The sequence below is a fragment of the Miniopterus schreibersii genome (genome assembly GCF_964146895.1).
Source record: "Miniopterus schreibersii genome assembly, chromosome: 19".
NCBI classification, from domain to species: domain Eukaryota; kingdom Metazoa; phylum Chordata; class Mammalia; order Chiroptera; family Miniopteridae; genus Miniopterus; species Miniopterus schreibersii.
The window spans coordinates 31679088-31700157 of NC_138119.1; the positions used below are offsets into that span (position 1 = coordinate 31679088).

Genomic DNA, 21070 nt, shown 5'->3' on the forward strand with positions numbered 1-21070 from the left:
TCACTGTGTGACCTTAGGCAAGTCACTGCCTTCACTGTTTCCCCTTCTACAGACAGACTGGGGACGGTGGTGTCTGCCTCATCAGGCTATGAAAGGAACTGAATGAAGACATATATCCAGAGCATAATGCGGTGAGTGGGGACAGCCAGAAAGCATGTGCCACCCTCCTCCACCTAGCCCCCTCACTCTGACCCTGCCCAATCCAGAGCTAAGTGGGAAATCACCTCTACTTTTTAAAAGGGATTGTGTGTGTGGCTGCCTTCATCACCTTTCAGTTTCCAATATCAGAGAATATGCTGTGTTCACACAGGAATAAAAATGTGGGCCTCTAAGTATTTCTAAATGTCAACAGATGTTTGCTCTAGGCATGCAAAGTGTCCCCAGCTCCCTGAGATGTATGAGCTGGATGGTGCACAGACCGGGAACAAGGCAGAGGTGGGAGGGGAGAGGGTGCTGGCAGAGAAAGGGAAGGCTCTGGGGCAGGTGCAGCCAGGACCATGAGCCAGAGGGAGGGAGCTGGATTGGAAATGCAAGAGCTGGAGGCAGGGCCCCGGGGAGCCTGTCATGGGGCAGGAAGGGGGTGGAATAAGCCATGATTCGATACCCAGGCCCCCAACGAGCTGGGCACCAGCTGAGCTGTGAGGAAGACCCGTGACATCAGAAATGAGGCATAAGCCAGAAGGCAGCCAGGGAGCAAAGACCTGGACCTTGAGCATCTCCCTCGCACTGGCTGCTGCGGGGGCGAATGGGGTGGCAGCAGGAAGCAGGGGGGACTGCCAGGGTGTTTAACCTGAACCCGGGCGAGCAGCAGGAGACAGAACTACTGGCGCTGGGCGCACGAAGGCCTGGGCCCCAGCGTAAGACAGTCTGGGGTGGGGGTGGCACAGAGACCGAAATGGCCACAGGCCCTGGGTAGAGGGATCTTCCTCTCTTCCTCCTGTGCTGAATGATTTCATGAGTGAGTTTATTTATTTTCACAAAGTCCAAGAGGCAGGCGCTATTAACATCACACCCGACAGACAAGGAAACTGGGAGTCACCGAGCTAGGGGTGGAACTGGGACTGGCACCCAGGCAACCTGGCTCCGCACCCACGTGTCTGACACTCTACCACCACCTGCGGGCTGCACCCACACGTCACTGCAGCAAGTGAAGGGAGAGGAGTCTGCACACGCGGCACACGTGAGCACACACACACACACACACACACACACAGGAGCACACACACACACAGCCCTCAGCACATTCTTCCCTGAGGCTGAGGACTTCTTTCTGGGTGAAGGAGGCGCATCTGACAGGAGGGAGGAAACAAAACCCCATTAACCCACAGGCCGCTCCAGAGCTCCCAGTGTGGTTTCCCTCTGGCTCCCTCGCCCATTCTGGGGAATTCTCCAGCCTCCTGGCCTTTTCCCACACCCTAAATCCGAGCACTCGGTGGGCCCAGAAGCTGCTGTGTGTTACTGCTGATGGTCCAGCACCTTCCATGGACAGGCCACTGAGAGGAAATCCCTCAAGTGGTGGTTATCCACCTGGAGTCCAGCCTACAGGAAGAATTAGATGCTTCTTAAAGGTCCCCAAGGAAGACGAGCCCTCTCACTGCTGGGATGTCTTTCCTTGCATCTGACCTCACTCCTTCCTGTGGCCATCAGAACAATGCGCGCTGTGGCCTTCTACTGGGAGGCAATACGACATAAGCGCTCACAGAGATTAGGTTCCGGGGCCGGGTGGGCACCTGGCTCAGTCACTACCATTGCGGTGGGACTTCCTCGGTCTCAGTTTTATAGACTCTAGAAGGAGGGTAGCATAGATTGTCGGGAGGTTTACGTGAGAGGACCGACGTCAACTGCTCAGACCAGTGCCTATCCCAGAGCAACCTCTGAATGAACAGTCACCACTGTTACAGTGGTTGGTGCTCCCATCGCTGGGAAGGCACCTTCCTCCTGGTCTACCATGAGCCTACAGCCTCAGAGAGGGGAGTGCCCACAGCATGACTCAACCTGCCTGCCCCTGTGAGGAAGACCCCGCTACAACAACTGACAACCATAAAACAGAGCCAGTAGGATCCCCCGAAAAGCATGGTGGAAGATGCTGGGTCATCCCCCCAGGCCAGGTGCCCGGCGGGCTGAGATGGTTGGGTTGACCACATATACCCCCACCCCCACCTCCAGCTGTTCCGCCAGCTCTCACTAAGTAAGTAGAAGAGCATCCAGCCCAGCAAATACATCACAGACACAGTGCTCTTAGGAACATGCAGATGCTTCTAAGAATAGTCACTGCTTTCAGACTGTGGGAGGCAGGGGGTGGGGAGGGAGTGTCCACAGAATCTCTAATAGTGGGGGACCCAAGGAGGGGGCTACACTGTTTGCAGGGCCTCTCCCTCACCCCACAGCTGGTGACAGGCCAGGGTGGGCAGTGCCGGGATGCTTGTGCCCAAGGAAGCTGCACTGTTTGCTCTGGGCACAGGGGTGTAGGAGCAGCCTGACACTCTGTCCGGGGTGGGGGTGGGGAGTTCTGGCCTGCCTTGGGGAGATTTCCTCTTCTGGTTTGAGCCAAGGATGCAATGTTCCTCCAATAACCTAGAATCAGCCCATTCTGGCTCTAATACAGCCTCAAGCCTTCCTGGGTTAAGTAGGGTAACTGAATCTTCAATCCAAACAAAAGTTTAAAGTCACTGGGTCCAAACCCCAGCCACAGGAAGCCCTGTACCCATAAGGAGGGCAGGACAGACTGTCCCGACCACTGGCCTTCTTTTCCCTCCCAACTCACAGCCAAATCCGCACACATCTTAGAGCTGTCTCGAGATGTAAGGGTCCTAACTCAGGGTAGCGCTGGGCCAGAGCCACTTGCAAAGGTCAAAGCAGGGAGCATCAGCTCCTGATGGAGCCAGGTGACCAAGGCCTACCTGGGCCCTGGCTTTCTCCTTGCTCTGGCTCAGCACTAAGTGACAGAGAGCAAAGACCCCCTGAACCAGGACCTGCTCTCCATCCTTCTAGAGCAAAATCATCCATCCAGCTGAGAGCAAAATCACCTCTTCTTATTTCTTCCCAACCCAAAGCTCTAAATTCCTAGCCGGAGATCCAGAGATATATAGACTGAAAGCGCCGGGCTAGGCTGGAGAGAGGGCTGGTTAGTGATGTTGGAGACCACAGCAAAGGGCTGAAGGAGAGAAAGGGAGAGGCACAGCGTTAATGTGAGCAAGACAGAGTCAGCGCGGCCTTTGCAATGAGATACACGGCCTTGAGTTCTCCCTCTGCCAGATGCTCTTCGGCATCTCCCTTTCCCAGACACCTTCGTGCCTCAGACCAGAGCTCCCCTGCCCACCCACATCCAGGCTTGGAGCCTTGTCCCCTGCCTCTCTTTTAAATTTCAGCTCATTCACTATAATCGCTTCTCTGCCTTCTAGCCTGCTGGCTTCACATTCCAGATCCTAACACCAACCTGGGCCACTCCCTGGCTAGGAAGCTTCTTGCAGACCTTGTCAATTCCAGCATCGTCAGGAAATTACGCACAATCTAGCACATGCCCCTTCAGAGCCATTGAAAGCCCAAGTGGAAGGGCTCACCTGGAAAGGGGGATGGGGGAGGGACAGGAGGTCAGGAAATAGGATAGAGTTGAGCATCCCTACCTCTCTCCTGATGGAGTGGTGGTCCAGTTCATCCAGCGTCTTCTCAGTCTCCCTCCATGGGGACGAGTGTGGATGGAAAGCTAGGCGTTTCTGAGACCCCGGGCCATCCAGCAGACAGATGTGGGCCTGAGCCAAACCCCTTGGATGCTGACCTCAGAGCAAACACAGCAGCCCTGCCAGAAGTGGAATCGAAATAGTCCCTGGTTTCCTAGCTCCCTGCCACGCCCGCCTGCCACCTCCCCAGCCCTCCGTGGCATAAACAGGGCTTTATTATCTCGAGCCCACCAGGTCCTCTGAGAGTGCTGTGAATGGAACTCCACACAATACACCCGTTTATTAATAACCACTCGCCCCCCACACTCGGGCTTGCTCACTCGCTCACTGCTGGGTCCCCCTCATGCATAATGGAGGAGTTGTTCGGCCCATGACACAAGCCAGGCTGTGCTGCTCAGGCTCCAAGGGAACAGACAGGGAGAGGTACCAGGCCGGGCCAGGCTCCTCGAGGAAGGGGTGGGCTGGGGAGCAGATCCCCCAGTTAAGATTCGGAGACGTAATGTTTTGTGGGGGAGCAGTGTGGCATGGGTGGTACCAGCCCCCCCCACAGGCACGCCCCACACGAACCCAAGCCAGTGATGGCAGCGGGCGGTGTAACGTTTACCCAACACCCATCCTGCCTGTCCAAGGCCGTGTGCTGGCCCCGAACAGGACAACAGCTCTCCACAGCTTCAGATTCAGCCCACTGGTCCGCCTCTGCTCCGAGGCCTGGGGGACGCTTCCACTCGACAGCCTCCACGTGTCCGATTACAGCCATGGCAGTGGTCCTCACCCCTCCAGCACTCCAAGTTTTCTCCAGGGTAAATAACTCCAGTCCCCTTAGTTGTACCTTATGGAACTGTTTCCACTCACTGCTCTGTCCTGTCTCCCCCATGATGCTCAGGCTTCAGTGGATCAGGCTTCCTCTTACTGTTGGGCCCAGTCCTATCCTGCTGCTGAGTGGACTTGATAACATCCTTATGAAGGACAGCTGGAAACACATCAAAAAGTCTCAAAAATGCTTATGCCCTTTGTTCCATAAATTCCATTGCTGGGAGTAGATACTAAGTAAATAATCAAGGATAATTATAATATTGGAGTCACACAAATGTTCATCAGAATATTGTTTATATTGGTAGAAAGTTAGAAACCACCTAAACAGCCATCACTAGGGGAAATGATAAATAAACTATGGCATGTCCGTGGTTTGACAGGCAGGAGAGTGTGGAAATGAGGGTGCTAGAGCCAGATGAACTGGGCTCTGCCATTTATTGCTTTGTTACCTTGAGCAAGTTACTCAGCTTCTCTGTGCCTCACTCTCTTTATTTGCGTAATTGGGATACTAATAAGAGTATCGACCTCAAGTTACAAAGAGTCAGTGCCTGACACATACGGTAAATGCTAAGAAAAAATCTTTCCTTCTTAATACTGTCATCAGCAATGAAATATTATATAGTTATTAAAATGATGAGATAATATACAAGAATATTTTAGTCATATGAAAAACTATTATGTGACAAAAGCAGATTACAAAAAGAGGGTAAGAATGGCTCTCTCTGGGAGCTGAAATTGTGGTTAATTTGCATTCTTGCCCTTGTGCTGATTTCTATTTTCTAAATTTTCTGCAAAGAACATACATTACTTTTGCTAATAAGAAAAAGTATTTGTAACGTGTGGTGCCCAGAGTGGGACATAATTCCCAGCACTCAGCAGAGGGAGGCCCTGGCGCTGATCGACCCTTCCCCCTTAGCTCTTTTCACCGAGGCAGCCATGCTGGCCAACTCCCCAGAGCCACCTGCAGATAACAGACCCTTTCTCAACCCAGGGACACTGCTCCAGTGGCTATGGGGTGGGACAGGGTGGCAGCCAGAGGGGAGGAATGCAGTGGGGGCAGGGAACTGCCAGGGCCTTGGGTAGCCTGAAAGTGGGTCATATTTGCAGAGGACAGCTCACACCAGCACAGGATGGCTATAGCAACAGCTGGCGTGCCTGGGGGAGCTCCATGCTGTCCGAGCAGGCAGCCAAATAGCACTCCCTACATCCACCCCCCCCAGGATCACTCCCCTGCCACCCACAGCCCCCTCCTAAGAAGACTGATGTGCCATGCCCAGCCCACCCACTCCTCCACACCAGAACAGATCAGCAATAAGTGATCTGGGGACTGGGGACTTGGCCCGAGTGTGGCCCGAGACTACAGGGATGGAAGGGTCAGGGTGGGGCTGGGGGAGCCTGCAGCCCTCGAACTGCATTTGTTAACTGCTGTGCCCAAAGGGTCCAGTCTCATCTCTGGGCGCATAATCTTCACTTCCCAGAATGGAAAGCAAGTTCTATTACAACAGGAAGCTTGCTGTTGGGAAGGATTCTGTCTGAAGTGTTGTTGTTTTTTTGTTTGTTTTCACCTGAGGATATATTTTCCATTGATTTTTTTTAGAGAGAGTGGAAAAGAGACAGGGAGAAACACAGATATGAGAGGGACACATCAATTGGTTGCCTCCTGCAGGGGCCCCGACCAGGGCCCGGGGATCTAATCTGCAACTCAGGTACATGCCCTTTACCAGGAATCGAACCCTCAACCCTTCTGTGGTGCATGGGCTGATGCCCTAACCACTGGGAACACCAGCCAGAGCTATCTGAGTGTTTAAACAGAAGCTGGTGAACCCTGTCAGAGGAGCCACAGAAACCCGGGCACTGAGGGGGATGCTGGCTAGGAGCGCCTCTGAGGCCCGCCGAGCACTGAGACTCCAGTGCCACAGGCTGGGAGCAACCATCAAGAAGTAAGTTACTCGAAGTGCGTCTAGGAGGAGAACCTGAGGGCTCCCGGAACGGCGTAGCCTGAGGCTGGGCGAGGCTCTGAATAGCCGAAATGATCTTGAGAAACAACAAATCAGGCACCCGTATCTCCTAATTTCAGAACCTACCATAAACTATAGTAGTCAAATGGGTGTGGTACTGGCTTAAGAACAGGTAAACCAACGGACTAGAATTGAGAATCAAGAAATTAACTCATATCCTATAGCCAATTGATTTTTGACAGAGTGCAAAGTCCACTCAATGAGAATGATGCTTGGCCCCGCCGGTGTGGCTCAGTGGGTTAGAGAGTCATCCTGTGCACGAGAAGGTCTCGGGTTCAAGTCCCAGTCAGAGCACATACCTAGGTTGTAGGTTCAATCCCTGGGCCCGGTTGGGGTGCATACAGGAGACAACCAATGGATGTTTCTCTAATATTGGTGTTTCTCTCTCTCTCTCCTTCCCTCCCTTCCACTCTCTGTAAAAAAAATCAATGGAAAAAATATCTTCAGGCGAGGATTTAAAAAATATATATATGCTGGTATAACTGGATTTGCAAATGCAGAAGAATGAAGTTGGCCTCCTATCTCACACCACATATAGAAATAAACTCAAAATGGATCAATCAACAACCTAAATATAAGAACCATAAAACTCTTAGAAGAAAACTACAGGTAATCTTCATGGCCTTGGGTTTGGTAATAGAGTCTTAGATGTGAAACCAAAGCACAAGCAACAAAAGAAAAAATAGGTAAACTGGACTTCATTAAAATTTAAAGCTTCTGTGCATCAAAGGGTATTATCAAGAAAGGGAAAAGACAACCTGCAGAATGGAAAAAAATATTTGCAAATCACACATATGACAAGGGTTCAATACACAGAATATAAAAAGAACTAAAACTCAACAACAAAAAAGACAAGCAACACAATTTTAACAAGGGCAAAGGATTTGATAGACATTTCTCCAAAGAAGTCATACGAATGAATAATAGCAAATGAAAGGATGCTCAGTATCACTAGTCATTAGGAAAATGCAAATTAAGCCATAATGAGTTACCGCTCCATACCTACTAGGATAGCTATCACCACTAAAATGGAAAACAACACTGGTGAGGATGCTGATATTGGAGCCCTCTACAATGCTGATGGGGATGTAAAATGGTAAAGCCACTGTGGGAAACAATTTGCAGTTCCTCAAAAGTCAAACATAAAATTACCATACTATCCAGCAATTCCTACCCAAAATAGCTGCATACAAGGATTCAGATCCTTATACACCAGTGCGCATCAAAGCATTCTTCACTGTGACCAAAAGGTAGAAACAACCCAAGTGTCCATCACCGGATGGGTGGAAAAACAAAATGTGGTCTATCCATACAATGGAATATTATTCCATCATAAGAAAGGAATGAAGTTCTGGTACATGTTACATCAATGAATCTTAAAAACATTATGCTGAGTGAAATAACCCAGAAACAAAGGGACAAATATTGTATGATTCCACTTAGTATGAACGATCTAGAACAGAATTCACAGAAAGAGAGTAGAAGAGAGTTTACCAGGGGTTAGAGGGGACAGGGAATGAAGAGTTACTGCTTAATGGTTACAGAGTTTATATGTGGGGTGATAAAAAAGGTTTGGAAATACCATAGTGATGGTTGCACAACACTACGAATATACTAAATGCCACTGGACTGCATATTGAAATTGTTAAAATGGCATATTTCATTATATATACATATATATCTATATTCGCTGCAATATAAAAATTTTTGAATCACCATAGCATCCTTCTCTGCTTTGCTGTCAAACCCATCAATACCTGACCCCAAGTAAATAATTGCTGGGACAAAGGAGACAAAGGCATGAGACCATTTCCAGAAGTGGTATTTCCCCAGAGGAAGGCATTCTTCAGACCTGGGAGTGAGTTACTGTGGCGATGGACTTGCGGAGGGATCTATTCTTGGCTCTGAAATTCTGCTGACCTTGTCATCCACTTCTCGGGCCTGGTTGTAAAATGGGGACAGTGCCACCAGCCTTCAACCTGGTTCTGAAATCTCATCAGAAAGCGACTCCACTTCTCTAACCCTTCACTGCTGACTTCAGCTTTTTGAATGAGCATTGTTCTAGTGGCTTTGCCCAAACCTTCTCTGCCAGACATCCAAAGCTGGCTAAATATTTAACCCTTAAAGGACAGCCCTGGACTGTCCATGCTACGGCAAGAGACATGCTGTTTTTAAATTTTTAAAGCTCAACTCAGCGAGGTACCGGGTCACCTGTACTTCGCACCAGCCTCCCATCTCCTCACGCTGCCCCCCAGTGGAGAATCATCAAAATGCAAAGTCTTCAGGATCCCTTCCCTGCCAGCCTGGCGGCTGGGATAACCCAACTGCCCCACTGACCCTTAAGAAGACGGGGAGCTTGTTCTAAGCCTTTGGGCTCCTCCCCGACCCCTCTCCTCCCCAGCAGCTGGGCAACACTATTTTGTGTTAACCACCCCAACACATTCCCAGGTTGTATTTTTGGACTTCATCTCCCTAAACCTCCTAAAATGCATATCTTTCTTTGATTTCCTGGAGGTGTACGTAATTCAATAACCACTCACATTGTCTTTTTATTGTATGCGTATAAAGCTTTCTGACTGATCTTTTAAATGAACACACCAGAATTTACACATTGAAATGAGTGCCGTCTCTTCAAAGAAATCCCCTTGGGAGGCTGCATGCATATTCCAACAACTCAGCGCCTGCGCTCAGAACATTCCTGAAGCTGCTTTCGGAGCTGCTTTCAAAGCCGGTAGCATATATCTTTGATGGGCCCCATGGTGGCACATTTTATGCTGTAAGAGAAGACTTGGGTGTGTGTGTTTTTTTTCTTTTCTTAAACTGGAAGATGGAGGCAAGAATAGGAATGATGTAGCTGGGAATACTGTTTAGTGTCAAAGTCAGAGAAGGAGCACAGAGGAAAGGTCTCTGAAGACTGCTGCTAGGGAGGGTGAAGCAAGGCTCCGAGCTGGCTCCACCACAGCCCCCAAATGGTGCAGCTCTGGAGGACAGATCGGGTAAGGCAATTAAAATCACTCCACTGTCACCACGAGATTCCTTTGTTGTGTCCACACATGCCATGTCCTCACCAGGAGGTAAGAACTAGAAACTTTCCAAAAGTGGCTGCCAAAGGTGAGAGCCTGGAGTGGGCTTAAGGAGCAGGCTGCTCCCTCTCAAAAGGAGACAGACATTGTAAAGAAGTGCGCAAAGTCTGGTGATTCCTCCATAAGTGAGACATTGAATTACCACGTGACTCAGAAATTCCACCCCCAGGTGTAAACCCAGAACTAAAACAGGTGCTTAAATAAAAACTTGTGCACAGACATTCGTAATAGCACTGTTCACAAGAAACAACTCAAACATCTACCGACAGATGAATGGATAAACGAAATGTGGTACACAGATGGTGGAATATTATATAGCCCTAAAAAGGAATGAAGTACTGACACAGGCCACAATGTGGACAAACCTTGAAAACATTATGGTACTGAAAGAAGCCAGACACAAAAGGCCACATATTGTATGAGCCCATTTACATGAACTATGCAGCTAGGCAAGCTGGTAGAGACAAGAACGGAGTAGGAGTGGCTAGGGGCTGGGGGAGGGGAGATGGGGAGTGGAAGGGAGTTTCCTTTGGGGGTGACGAAAGGGTTCTGGAGCTAGGTAGAGATGATTGTGTACCACACTGTGAATGTACTAAATGCTACTGAGTTGCACATTTTAAAATGGCAAATTTTACATTTGTGTGTTTTACCACAAAGAAGAAAAAGACAACCGAAGAGGGCAGAATTTCCATGCTAATTTCTGGCAGGAGAGAGGTATGCGGAAGGCAGAAGCCCTGGCCCTGGTTGGCAGCGTTCACAGGCCGCAGTGCTGAGATTGTCACAGGTAGGCGAGAAGGGTGGTACAGGGTCACTGGCCCACATACCAGGGACAGCCAGCCATGTGCCCTGGCCCTTCACCACAGCAAAACTATCGAACTCACAAAACACACTTTTCAATGAGGACTCGAGAGAGCCAAGTGTGGAAAAGTATCCCCTGTGGGGAGAAGCGGGGACATTTCTTGAGATAAGCCCAGAGGAAGACATTTCTAATACAGCTGGGTTTCCTGTCCACTCTAATCTCTGGGGCAGCATCAGGACCATCGGATTAGGACATCACCGCTATCTCTCTGGGCCATCAGCGCCCTGAGCCGCTGGGCTGAGGAGGGGGGCAGGGCAGGGGCTGTCCTTGCCCTGGAGATAAGGCTCTTCCACCAGCAGCTGCTTGTCGAGAGGGCAGCCCAGGCCATGCTTCTCTGCAGGACACCCCTCTCTTCCCTCTCATCCCCGCGGGGGGCCCACAGATGCTCCCGGGCATGTCTGCACCCCCAGCTCCAGGTCCATCAGGAAACTCACACACCAGCCAGGCAGCTGAAGCTGGTCTCCAACCTCCCCAGCACCCTGGGCAGCCTCCAGCTTAGGGGTATGTTTTCTTAATCTTTGTGCATGAGGGTTTACAAATTCAGAGAACAGACAAGACCCTTAGCAGCAATTACAAGCCTAATAACATTAAGTCTTAAACGGTTATTACAGGCCCAGATCCCTTATTAGTTGTGACAGCCAGTGAATCAAGGGAGCAGTGATAATGCGTATGAAAAAATAACTTTAAAAATTCAATGATCTCAATTGCCGAGGCTCAGTGCAGCTGTTGGGCTTAACCAGCCTCCGGGAGAGACCGGGAGAGATCCACGTGGAAGCCAGCATGGTGTGAGGGTGCTTCTGACTCATTCTCTGAGGCCTTGTTCAGACCTCCCTTCCTTCACTGCGCACCACAGCACAAGTGTTTACTGGGTCCCTCTTTGGGGAACCACGGAGCTTACAGCATGCTGGGGATTACAGACTCTGGTTAGCTGCATGCTCCCGGCCTTCTCCTGTCCACCAAGGCCGGGAGGGGGAAGGAAGGAAGGACCAGCTGCTGTAGGCAGTGATGGGCAGAGCCGAGGTGCCCACCGGGGGCGAGGAGCGCAAGGTCCTGCCCAGCTGCTGCGCTTGAGCAGACCTCTCTGAGGACAAAGGCACCTAACAGCGAGTGTGGTTAGAAGACAACGCCTCCAACTTGCTCGTAGATGTCGAGAGACCGGCTGAGAAAAAGAAGCACTCTGAGCCCTGGCCCCAATGCAAAAGGCAGGGCAGGCAGAAAGCCCGTGGGACGACTCTGGGGGGTCTTTCCAGAAAGAAAATTCAGGTTATTACCCTGGTCGTCTTCCTGGGGTCACATGGGTGGGGAAGGGGCTGCCACAGCTGCTGTGGGCCCCACAGTGAGAGCAGGCAGGCAGGTTCCACCCCACAAAAAGGCCCCCGAGACACACACACAAGAGAAATGAGGGGGCAGCGGAGGGAGGGAGAAAGGAGCCGAGTGAGGAGCAGCAGCTCTAAGAGGCAACTGTCAGGCCAACCTCTCCGAGCTGGCCTGTTGCCATGACGACACCCTCCTGCGTGGTATCCAGGAATAAATTATTGATCTTGGACACTGCTTGCCCGCCTCCCCAAAACCCCCAGTGCCCTCTTTGTTGCCACCATCACTCTCCCCTCCTCCACGGATGTTTGCCTGAGAGTCACTCTGAAGCCAAGCAGGAGCCCAGAAGAATGTCAAGGCCCTTCCCCACCCCAGCCCTCCCAGAGGCTCTGCCTCCCTCACCATTAAGCATCCTTGCTGCTCTGTCCATCTCTTAGGTGCTGAATTGAGCCCCCCAAACTCACATAATGAAGTCCTGACCCCCAGTGCCTCAGAATAGCGCTGAATGTGGACTGAATTTTGACCCTTTAAAGGGTACTTAAGGTAAAATGAGGTCCTTAGGGTAGGTCCAAATCCAATATGACTGGAGAAGATTAGGACATAGACACGTACAGAGGAAAATCCATGTCAGGACACAGGGAAATGACAACCAACCCAGACAGCACCTTGACCCCGGCCTTCCAGCTTCCAGAACTGTGAAGAAATGGATTTCTGTTGTTTAAGCCACCCAGCCTGTGGTACTGTTACGGCAGCTATAGAAAACTAATATACCACCTACGTCGGGCCCCTGAAAGCCAGCTGTCATTTGGGGATGCCTGAACAGGCTGAAAACATCATTTTAGCAGTGAAGCCAAGAACTTTGAGATCACACATGTTCACATAATGGGGCCCCAGGGGTTGGAGCTGGGAGACAGAAGGCACATGAGAGGCAGGTCAGCCCAGCCCAGAAACCAGTCAACAGACCGGGCGCGGGGAAGGCGGAGACTGGTCGTGAGGAAACTGCAGCTGTCCTGGGTCCCTCCTCGCTCAGGGAGACCACACAGGCAGCCAGCTTCTCAAGGTCCAGCTCCCTAACTGAAAAGAACCAAAGCTGATGAAGGCAGAACCAGTGTGAGACATGGCGTGATAGGCACTGGAAGCAGCTAAGGCGCCTGGCCCAAGGTGGGTGGGCTTAAGGACCTATTCTGAGCAGAGGCAGCCCCTGTTGTACTAAGTCACGTGAGTAGAACTGTGAGGGGTGATCGTCAAGTCAAAAGATAAGCACTAGGGATGTGGAGACTGGACCCCTAGTGCATTGCTGGTGGGAATGTAAAACGGGGCAGCTGCCGGGGAGAAAAGCTTGGCGGTTCCTCTGCAAGTTAAACCCAGACTTACCATATGACTCCACAATTGCCTCCTAGGTGTACACCCAGAGAGACTGAAAACGGCGACTTAAACAAGTACATGCACGCACATTTTCACAGCAGCACTATTCTCAACAGCAAAAAGGTGGAAACAACCCAAAAGTGCATCGATGGCTGAATGAGTAAACAAATTGCGCTGCATACAGAATATTATTCAGCCATAAAGGAAAGGAGTCCTCATACACGACATGCAGCAACACGGATTAGTAAAGCCCAGTGAAAGAAGCCAGACACAAAAGGCTACACACTGCATGGTCTCTTTCATGTAAAATGTCCAGAACAGGTAAATCCATAGCGAGAGAAAGCAGATTAGTGGTTGCCAGGGAACGGGGAGAGGGGAAACGAGCGACTGCTTGATGGGTCTGGGGTATTCTTCTGGGGAGACGAAAAAGTTTGCAACTACACAGAGGTGGTGGCTCGCAACACTGTGAATCTACTAAATGTCACTGAATTGTTCACTTTCAATTTGTTAATTTTATGTCATGAGAATTTCCCCTTAATAAAGCACTAAGTATCTGAAGGACCATGCTAGTCTGCCTCTGTGTATGTCTCACAGACATTTGCACACACGCACGCACACCCCCCCTTCTGCAGCACTCCTTGGCACTCTCCCTGTCTGCCCCTCACTGATGTCCTTGAAGCCCAGCTTCCTCCGTGAAGTTTGTGTGTGACAGCCTACTCCTAACATTTTCTGTCTGGATATTTACTTTCCCCCCTTCTCTCCCTCTGTTCCCGGCACTCTCAGAAATCTTCTTGGACTTCTTAGTTGATTCTTCCGATTGGACTGTAAACCCTTGAGGGCAGAGGCCGAGTCCTTTCATTCTTACTATGGGCAGGGAGCTAGGGTGGTACACAGCCACTTTGGTTATGTGGCCAAGGACAAGGTAACTTGGATCTCTCTGAGCTTCAATTTCCTCTCATGCAAACAGGGAAAAATGATAATAATTACCTCATAAGTTGTTGTGAGGGTTAATGAGATAAATTATATAAAAGACTGAACAGAAATGGGTTTTTTTTAATCTTCACGTGAGGATATTTTTTCCATTGCTTTTCAGAGACAGTGGAAGCGGGAGACAGAGAGAGAAACATCGATGTGACAGAGACACATGGATTGGTTGCCTCCTGCACGTGCCCCCAACCGGGGCCTGGGATCAAGCCTGCAACCAGGATATGTGCCCTTGGCAGGACTCAAGCCTGAGACCCTTCAGTCCATGGGTTGACGTTCTAACCACTGAGCTAAACTGGCTAGGGCCAGAAATGGTTTTTAAAAAATATTCTCCTTCTGCACCTCCCTCCTTAAAAATTTTTCATGCCCAGTTACATGGATTCCATTTCCATTACCTCACTGAATGGTCCCCAAATATCTGCTGGGTGGCAGGGGCTCCAGGTCCACAGGGGTGAGGCTGGGAGCAGGGACCATCAGCTGGGGCCTCAGGCAGCAAAGGCTGGAGGGCGATAGTGAAATCAAGGCAGAGTAACAACTGTGTCTCTTCTGTGAGCCCTCATAGGAGGCAGCCCTGGGTCAATCCCTCCAGTTCTTGAGTCTACTTGGTTTCATTTCACCTTGGAATTCAAGGCTCCACAATCAGGTATCCTGCAGTCTTCCCCTACTCAACAGATGCACTGTGGCTGCCTTTAGAGGTCTCCCACTAATCCTCTCCTCACTCCTAAAGACTTTTCCCCTTTTTTCTCCATGTGTCAAAATATTATTGACCTTTTTCCCTTAATTCTCACCTGAGGATATGTTTTTATATTGATTTTTTTTTTTTTTTTTTTGGTCAGACAGGAATCAAGAAAGAGCAAGAGAGACAGAGAGAGAAACCTCGATCATTTGACTCCTGTAAGCACCCTGAACAGCGATTGAGCCCACAACCTGAGTATGTGTCCTGACTTGGAATCAAACCCACAACCTTTTGGTGTACGGGAGGACCCTCCAACCAACTAAGCCACTGGCCAGGGTAAAATATCACTGACTTTTTAAGGCATAGCTCAAAACCTGCCTTTCCACAAAGCCTCCCCCAAGGACTCCGGTCAACAATGAATGGCCTTTCTCCGTGATCCCATTGCTATCTATCGGTTCCCAGTTACAGTCAATTACGTTCAAGCTTGGAATGGTGGTGTTGAGTCTTTATCCCCTGCTTGTGTAAATGTTGCTCCTGCATTAAGATTACAAACTGAGGGAGGGACTAAGGCTCACCCTCTGCAATGCCTGCCCAGCACTAACGCTGCCGCTGTGGGGGCAGGAGGAGGCTGTTCCTGGAGTCAGCAGACAGGGCAGATCCGGGCTGCACCCCTCACCCACAGACTGAGCCTGAGTCCCAGGGTCCTCAGCCAGGCTCCCTGTCAGAGTTCCAGCCGCCGTGCTGTAAGGAAGCTCAAATGAGGCTCCGCAGGTAAAAGAACACAACAGAAGACGCACTTCTAAAGCACAGCTCCACCCCTGCCTGATGAGCTGCGTGAACGGCCTGCACACCCGCCTCCTGGATGCCAGCTTCCCCGAAGGTGGTGGGTCTGGAAGAGAGGCTGTCAGCCCAGTGAGGCCGGACAGGGTTCAGTGGGAAACTGCTTCTTACCAAGGACTCCCCAGGGGGCTTCCCAGGGGGCTTCCCAGGGGACCAAATGGTTCCTGCCTAGACAGGGTTTGGAGGGGACCGTGGGGAAGCAAAGATTAGGGTTTCCAGCTAAATACATCCTCTCCTGATGATCCCACCAAGAGGAACAGAAATGCCAGGTAAGGCAGACCTGATTCCTAAGCTGAGACTGATTCCTTGTGCTGCAGAGATGAGCAAATGCCTCGGGCAGGGCTGACCAGGCCGGGAGAACTCCAAGGGGTTTACTCCCACTGGATGGCAAAGTGAACGGAGGTGAAAGAACACTGCACTGCTGTCCAGGAAGGCAGCAACCAAAGTGTTAATCCCAGAGTGGCACACACCCCTGTCCAAGGACCCACCCCCTCCTCAAAGTGCAGCATCTACTGGGAATCAATAGCCAATAGCTCCCTCACTCGGGTAATTAGGTCAGCTTAGAGGATTTCCCAGGTCAGAAGGGGGGAGGCAGCCCCACTCAGCTCTCTCTCTAGCCAAGCTCCCAGGTGCTCAGCCAGTCCCTCCCCCACGACAGCACTCACCTACTGGGTGACTTGCAGGCCACAAAATGAAGGGGCCTGGGTGGGGAAAATGGAAGTGGGTGAAGTTACCTGCACGAAACCTCCACTCGTAGGCCCCCTGGGTGAGCCCACTGCCCAGGAACAGATGAACAGGTCAGACAGAAGGGCATGGGGTGGGAGTGGGGCATGGACAGTCTAACAGCCATCAGCCAACAATCCAACTGCATGAGTATGCTCACGGCTAAGTGTAGGTGAGAGCCAGGAAGGCAGGGCCCCTCAGAAGGCAGGTAGAAGCCCACCCACTGCCCTGTGGCACGTTCTCTCCTGCCTCTCTTCCCTCCCTGAGCGTGGGTTCCCCAGCCAGCATCCATCCAGGAGTGTGCCTGGCTGACCCAGTAGCAGGCAGGAAGGATGTGTCTTGAGACACTGGGCTGAGAAACTCATTCACGCCCTCACCAGGGGACTTCCTTCTAAGTGGGCAGGCCCAGAGCAGCAGAGACTTCTCTCAACTTGTCAGTGAGATATGGAGGGGCTGGCATGGATTCCACACGATACCAGGAGGTACAGGCCTTGTGAACAGCTGAGCTGGACACACACACACACACACACACACACACACACACACACACACACACACACAGTAAGTGTCTCCCCCAGGCAGCGCTAGAAGACAAAGGCCTGGCTCAGGGTTATAAACCCTCTAATTTAGTTGGCTTCATTTTAACTGCACCCAAAAATAATATGGGAGCCAGTTATTGAGCCCTGGTATAGAGAGGTGCAGAAAGAAGGCTCTAGGTTGCGGCTCCAGAAGGCCAGTCAAGTCTATATGGGAGACACACGCGCACACAGAATAAGCAAAGCTGAAAAGGATTAACATATAAAAATACAAGCTAATGTGATCGTGGGGAACTAAAAGCAATCCTCAGTTATCTGCAGGACAACTTATTTCTGAGCATGAACACATTCTAGGCTATTTGCATCTAATACAGACTCCAAGTATATAAAAGCATTGTTTTCAGCCTCAACCAAAGAAACATTAGGGAAGATAATCGGTGTGAAAATGACATGCAGTAGATCATTCCTAAGCCAAATGCAGATTATCTGGGCTTTAGGCTCTCCGTGGCATTGCTTCCCAGCTGCTAATGTGACCAGAAAAGCCGCAAGCCAAGACCGGAGGAAGTGGCATTCAGACAGGAGATGTTCTGAGCTAGGTGAGGCCTCAGGTATGTCCTGAGTCCAAGTCCAAAGGCCTTTCCTCTAGTCCAGGTCATCAACACCTCTTCCAAAGGTTGCTGCTTCTTCTCCCCAAACATGTAACTAAAATTCAGATGCCACTGAAGACACACCAGCCAGCTCACCCAGGCGAGGCATGCCCGGGAGGCTGGCGAGAGCCCCAGGGTGCCACAGCAGTGCTACCAGGAGGCCCAGGTCCAGGCCCCGAGCTCATCCATCCATGGACTGACCTTTACCAAAGACAGTTTTTAGCTGCTGGGAAAGGAGGGGGGAGGGCGAGTACTATCCATTTAGCTGCCTTTGTTTCTGGGCCCCACTGGCAGGATCCAGCTGTGGAAGTCAGAGCAGGTCATCACCCCAGGCCTGGGGTCAACTAGCCTCTGCTTGAGCATCTAAGACAGAACTCACTCTATGAGTGAGGCTCTTCACTCTATGTGGGGGCAGCTCTAATAGAATCAGACGATGTCTAATGTCCCTTCCAAATCTATGATTCAATGATTTTTTTTTAAGTTTCTTTTTTAAAAATGTTTTTATTGTGTTTTTTTGTTGTTATTGTTTTTAAAGAGAGGAAAGTAGAGGGAGAGAGAGAGTGAAACATCGATGTGAGAGAGAAACATTGGTTGCCTCCCATACACTCCCCTACTGGGGATCGAACCCACAACCTGGGTATGTGCCCTGACTGGGAATTGAACTCACAACCTTTTGGTAAATGGGATGATGCTCTAACCAATTGAGCCACCCAGCCAGGGCAATAATACAATCTTTAATAGTGCTTACTACATGCATAAATTCACCCCACCCCATTTAGCAAGTGGTACATACTGTCCGATTTAGTTCAGATTAACGAGATAAGAAAAAGCATGATTTGTTAGCACATTTTTAGATGTCGTATATCGTGTTGGGCTTGAGGATCAAATTACATTATAACAATTTCATCAAATGTTAAGGTATGAAAATAGTCAAAAGCTGCTCTTACAACATCAAATTGGAAATTCTTAGCTTTGATGCTTTGTAATTTTAAAATGTTGTTTCTAAAAGAGAGAAGTTTTCAGACTGATTTATATTCACTTCTCTGTTAGGTGTGGGGAGTGTTTACTCCCAGTGAATGAAAATCCACTTGGATATAATTGTCACTTTTCTTGAGTACCAGAAACATCTTGAATTGCTATATAAAAATTCTGGTCAAATGACTACAATCTGGTAACCATCATCTTCAGGCACATTTGTAGAATTATTATTATTATTATTATTACTGTTCTGTTCCTCACCAACTCTACCATATGTTTCCTGTCTCCACTCATGATTCATTATGGATAAACTAAACAATAGATGACTAAGAAAAGCAATTTAAAACCGTGAGGGAAACCACCCTGCAGTCAGCAGTACGCAGCAGGTAACATACCACCCATCTCCTCTGACTCCTCACACCCGCGCACTAGGAGAGCACCAACCTGTTCATATTAAGAAGGGGAAAAAATAGAATAAAGGTATCGACCGGTTGGTTAAAAACAGAGTTTTAGAATCACAGGCTGGGAAAGGAGTCTGGTTCAACCATCGACTGCCTCACTGAATTTTCTAATGAAGAAACTTAGGCCCACAGAAGGGAAGGATTTGGTTGAGGTCACCTGGTAAGTCAGAGCAGAGCAAGAACTGGTATCCAGTTTCCTGGCCAAGTTCTCTCTTCTCACTGAGCACCGGGCAGTGCTAGGCTGGCTCCAGAGCCCACTGGAAGGTACGGTAAGGTCAAGAGGTTGGACAGGAAGAGATGGGAAAGAGCTGCCACTCGATCGGACTTTGTTGCGTCTGCCTGGTTACCCCGCACAGCGCCAGGCACAGCTCTTTTCCCATAGGAGGTCCTTGGCAAATGTTTCTTGGGTGAATAAATGGATGAAATTGTAGCAGGGTCAGGATTTGTACTCCTGGCAGCTCTGACAGTTTCTAGAAGCTGATGATGACCTTGATGGTGGTGGTATGAGTGAACACCTGCAGGGGTCTCAGTGCCAAGCACTCTTCTGAGCACTTCAAGTAAAATAATCCAATGCCCAGCAGAAGCCGATCTAGGTAGGGAAACCCAGACACAAATGGTTGAGGAGGACAAGCCCAAGGATGGGGCCACATCCTCCCACTTTGGGCTCCCCGCACTTAAAACCGTGTTCATAAGCCCCAAAGGGAGGCCCCAGAAGCAGGTTGGGAGCAGACACCAATTCAGATGTGTGTAAACACAGCATTTACCCAGGCCAACTGGTCTCCCCAGGGACATGCCTGCCCCCAGGCGCTCCAGGACTCTCATCCCAACCTGTCAAACCTGACTTTTGTACTTTGAACAATGTAGGCTGCTCAATAAATAATGGCCTGCCAGTGTTATCACTGGTTATTTGACTTCTTAACAGCTAGGGCAAAAGTGATCACGTTTCTAAGCTGCAGGTGAACTTCGGAAGCCAGGCTGCAGCGGGGACCAGCAGTGAAACATCCTGACGAGGGCAGCAGACCACCCATGACCCTGTCCTCAAAGCCAGTTTCTAGCAACGACTTTCAAATCAGAAAACATGAACTAAAACACACACATAAAATCATAATAGTAAGTATACCAAATGCTCAGGGGGTTCTGGGTCTGTTTTATTTTTTTCCACTCCAAATTTTATAACGTTTACGTTTATTACCAGAAAACCAATGTTTAAGAAACAAAATGTATGGACTTAATGTACTTTACTGTATGTTTTACTTTAATAAAATTTACAAAAGAAGTAATGACAAAGGGGACTGTATAGCATCCAACCCCCTGCGGCCCCTGCTAAGGGGTAGCGCCAGTTCCCGGACAGAGGGAGGAGAGGGTGCACTCTCCAGGTTTCCCTTGTTGGGGTTCTGAGCCCCTCTGAGTCTCAGTGTGTCCCTCTGAGAAATGGGCAAATTATCGTTATTTCCAGTGAGTTAGTGGAAGACTAAGGCAAAGCCAGGGGTGAGCCCCCAGGATCCCCAGCACTGCCCTCCACCTGCCTTTGTGTTCACATTATCAACATCATAGCTCTGCCTAACGCAACTGAATTGCTCTGCCCCCGGGGGATCCTGGGAGCTTCTACCCCAGAAGGGGACAGACAAAGCTGGTAACTGCACCACCACCCCTCTCTCCCCAGCCCTACAGCTCCCAGGGAAAGTGCCCTGCCTTCAAGTGGAGATGGAGGTACTTCCCACACCCGGCCAGGGAGGAGTCACTGGTACCTACTGGAATTTTCTCGTTTGTAGAATTTCTGGAGACAAAAGGCGGAAGGGTTAGGGGAGTGGCAGAAGGGAGACCAGTCTTCTACAACCCCTGACTTCCCAAGCACACCAGTGGCCCAGGGGACATAAAGGAAATAGGCTGGAGGACTTTGGGGGAAGGATCCAGGTGGGTCTCTCCACTGCCTCGGCAGCCCACAGGGAGTCAGTAGCCAGGCGGTAAAAGAGAATTAGGCCTGGCCCTGCTTCCTCCGGCCCATCTCAGGCTGGCATCCTGGGTAGGCGGGTGGAGGGCGTGGACAGCAAAGGCAGCCTACAAACAGACAGCCGGTGGTGAGAGAACCTGGCCAC

General features: G+C 50.1%; 1 protein-coding gene across 4 annotated transcripts in view; it reads right to left on the reverse strand.

The window, feature by feature from the left end:
* The window catches only part of NFASC (neurofascin), a 160260-nt gene that overhangs the window by 122463 nt on the left and 16727 nt on the right, over window positions 1-21070 (reverse strand). For 3 of the 4 annotated variants that reach the window (XM_081120684.1, XM_081120685.1, XM_081120683.1), the window contains exon 2: window positions 3624-3796. The exons of the other annotated variant lie outside the window; for it this stretch is intronic. The gene's annotated coding sequence lies outside the window, so the exon portion shown is untranslated. The remainder of the gene's footprint in view (window positions 1-3623; window positions 3797-21070) is intronic. 4 annotated transcript variants of the gene reach the window in all.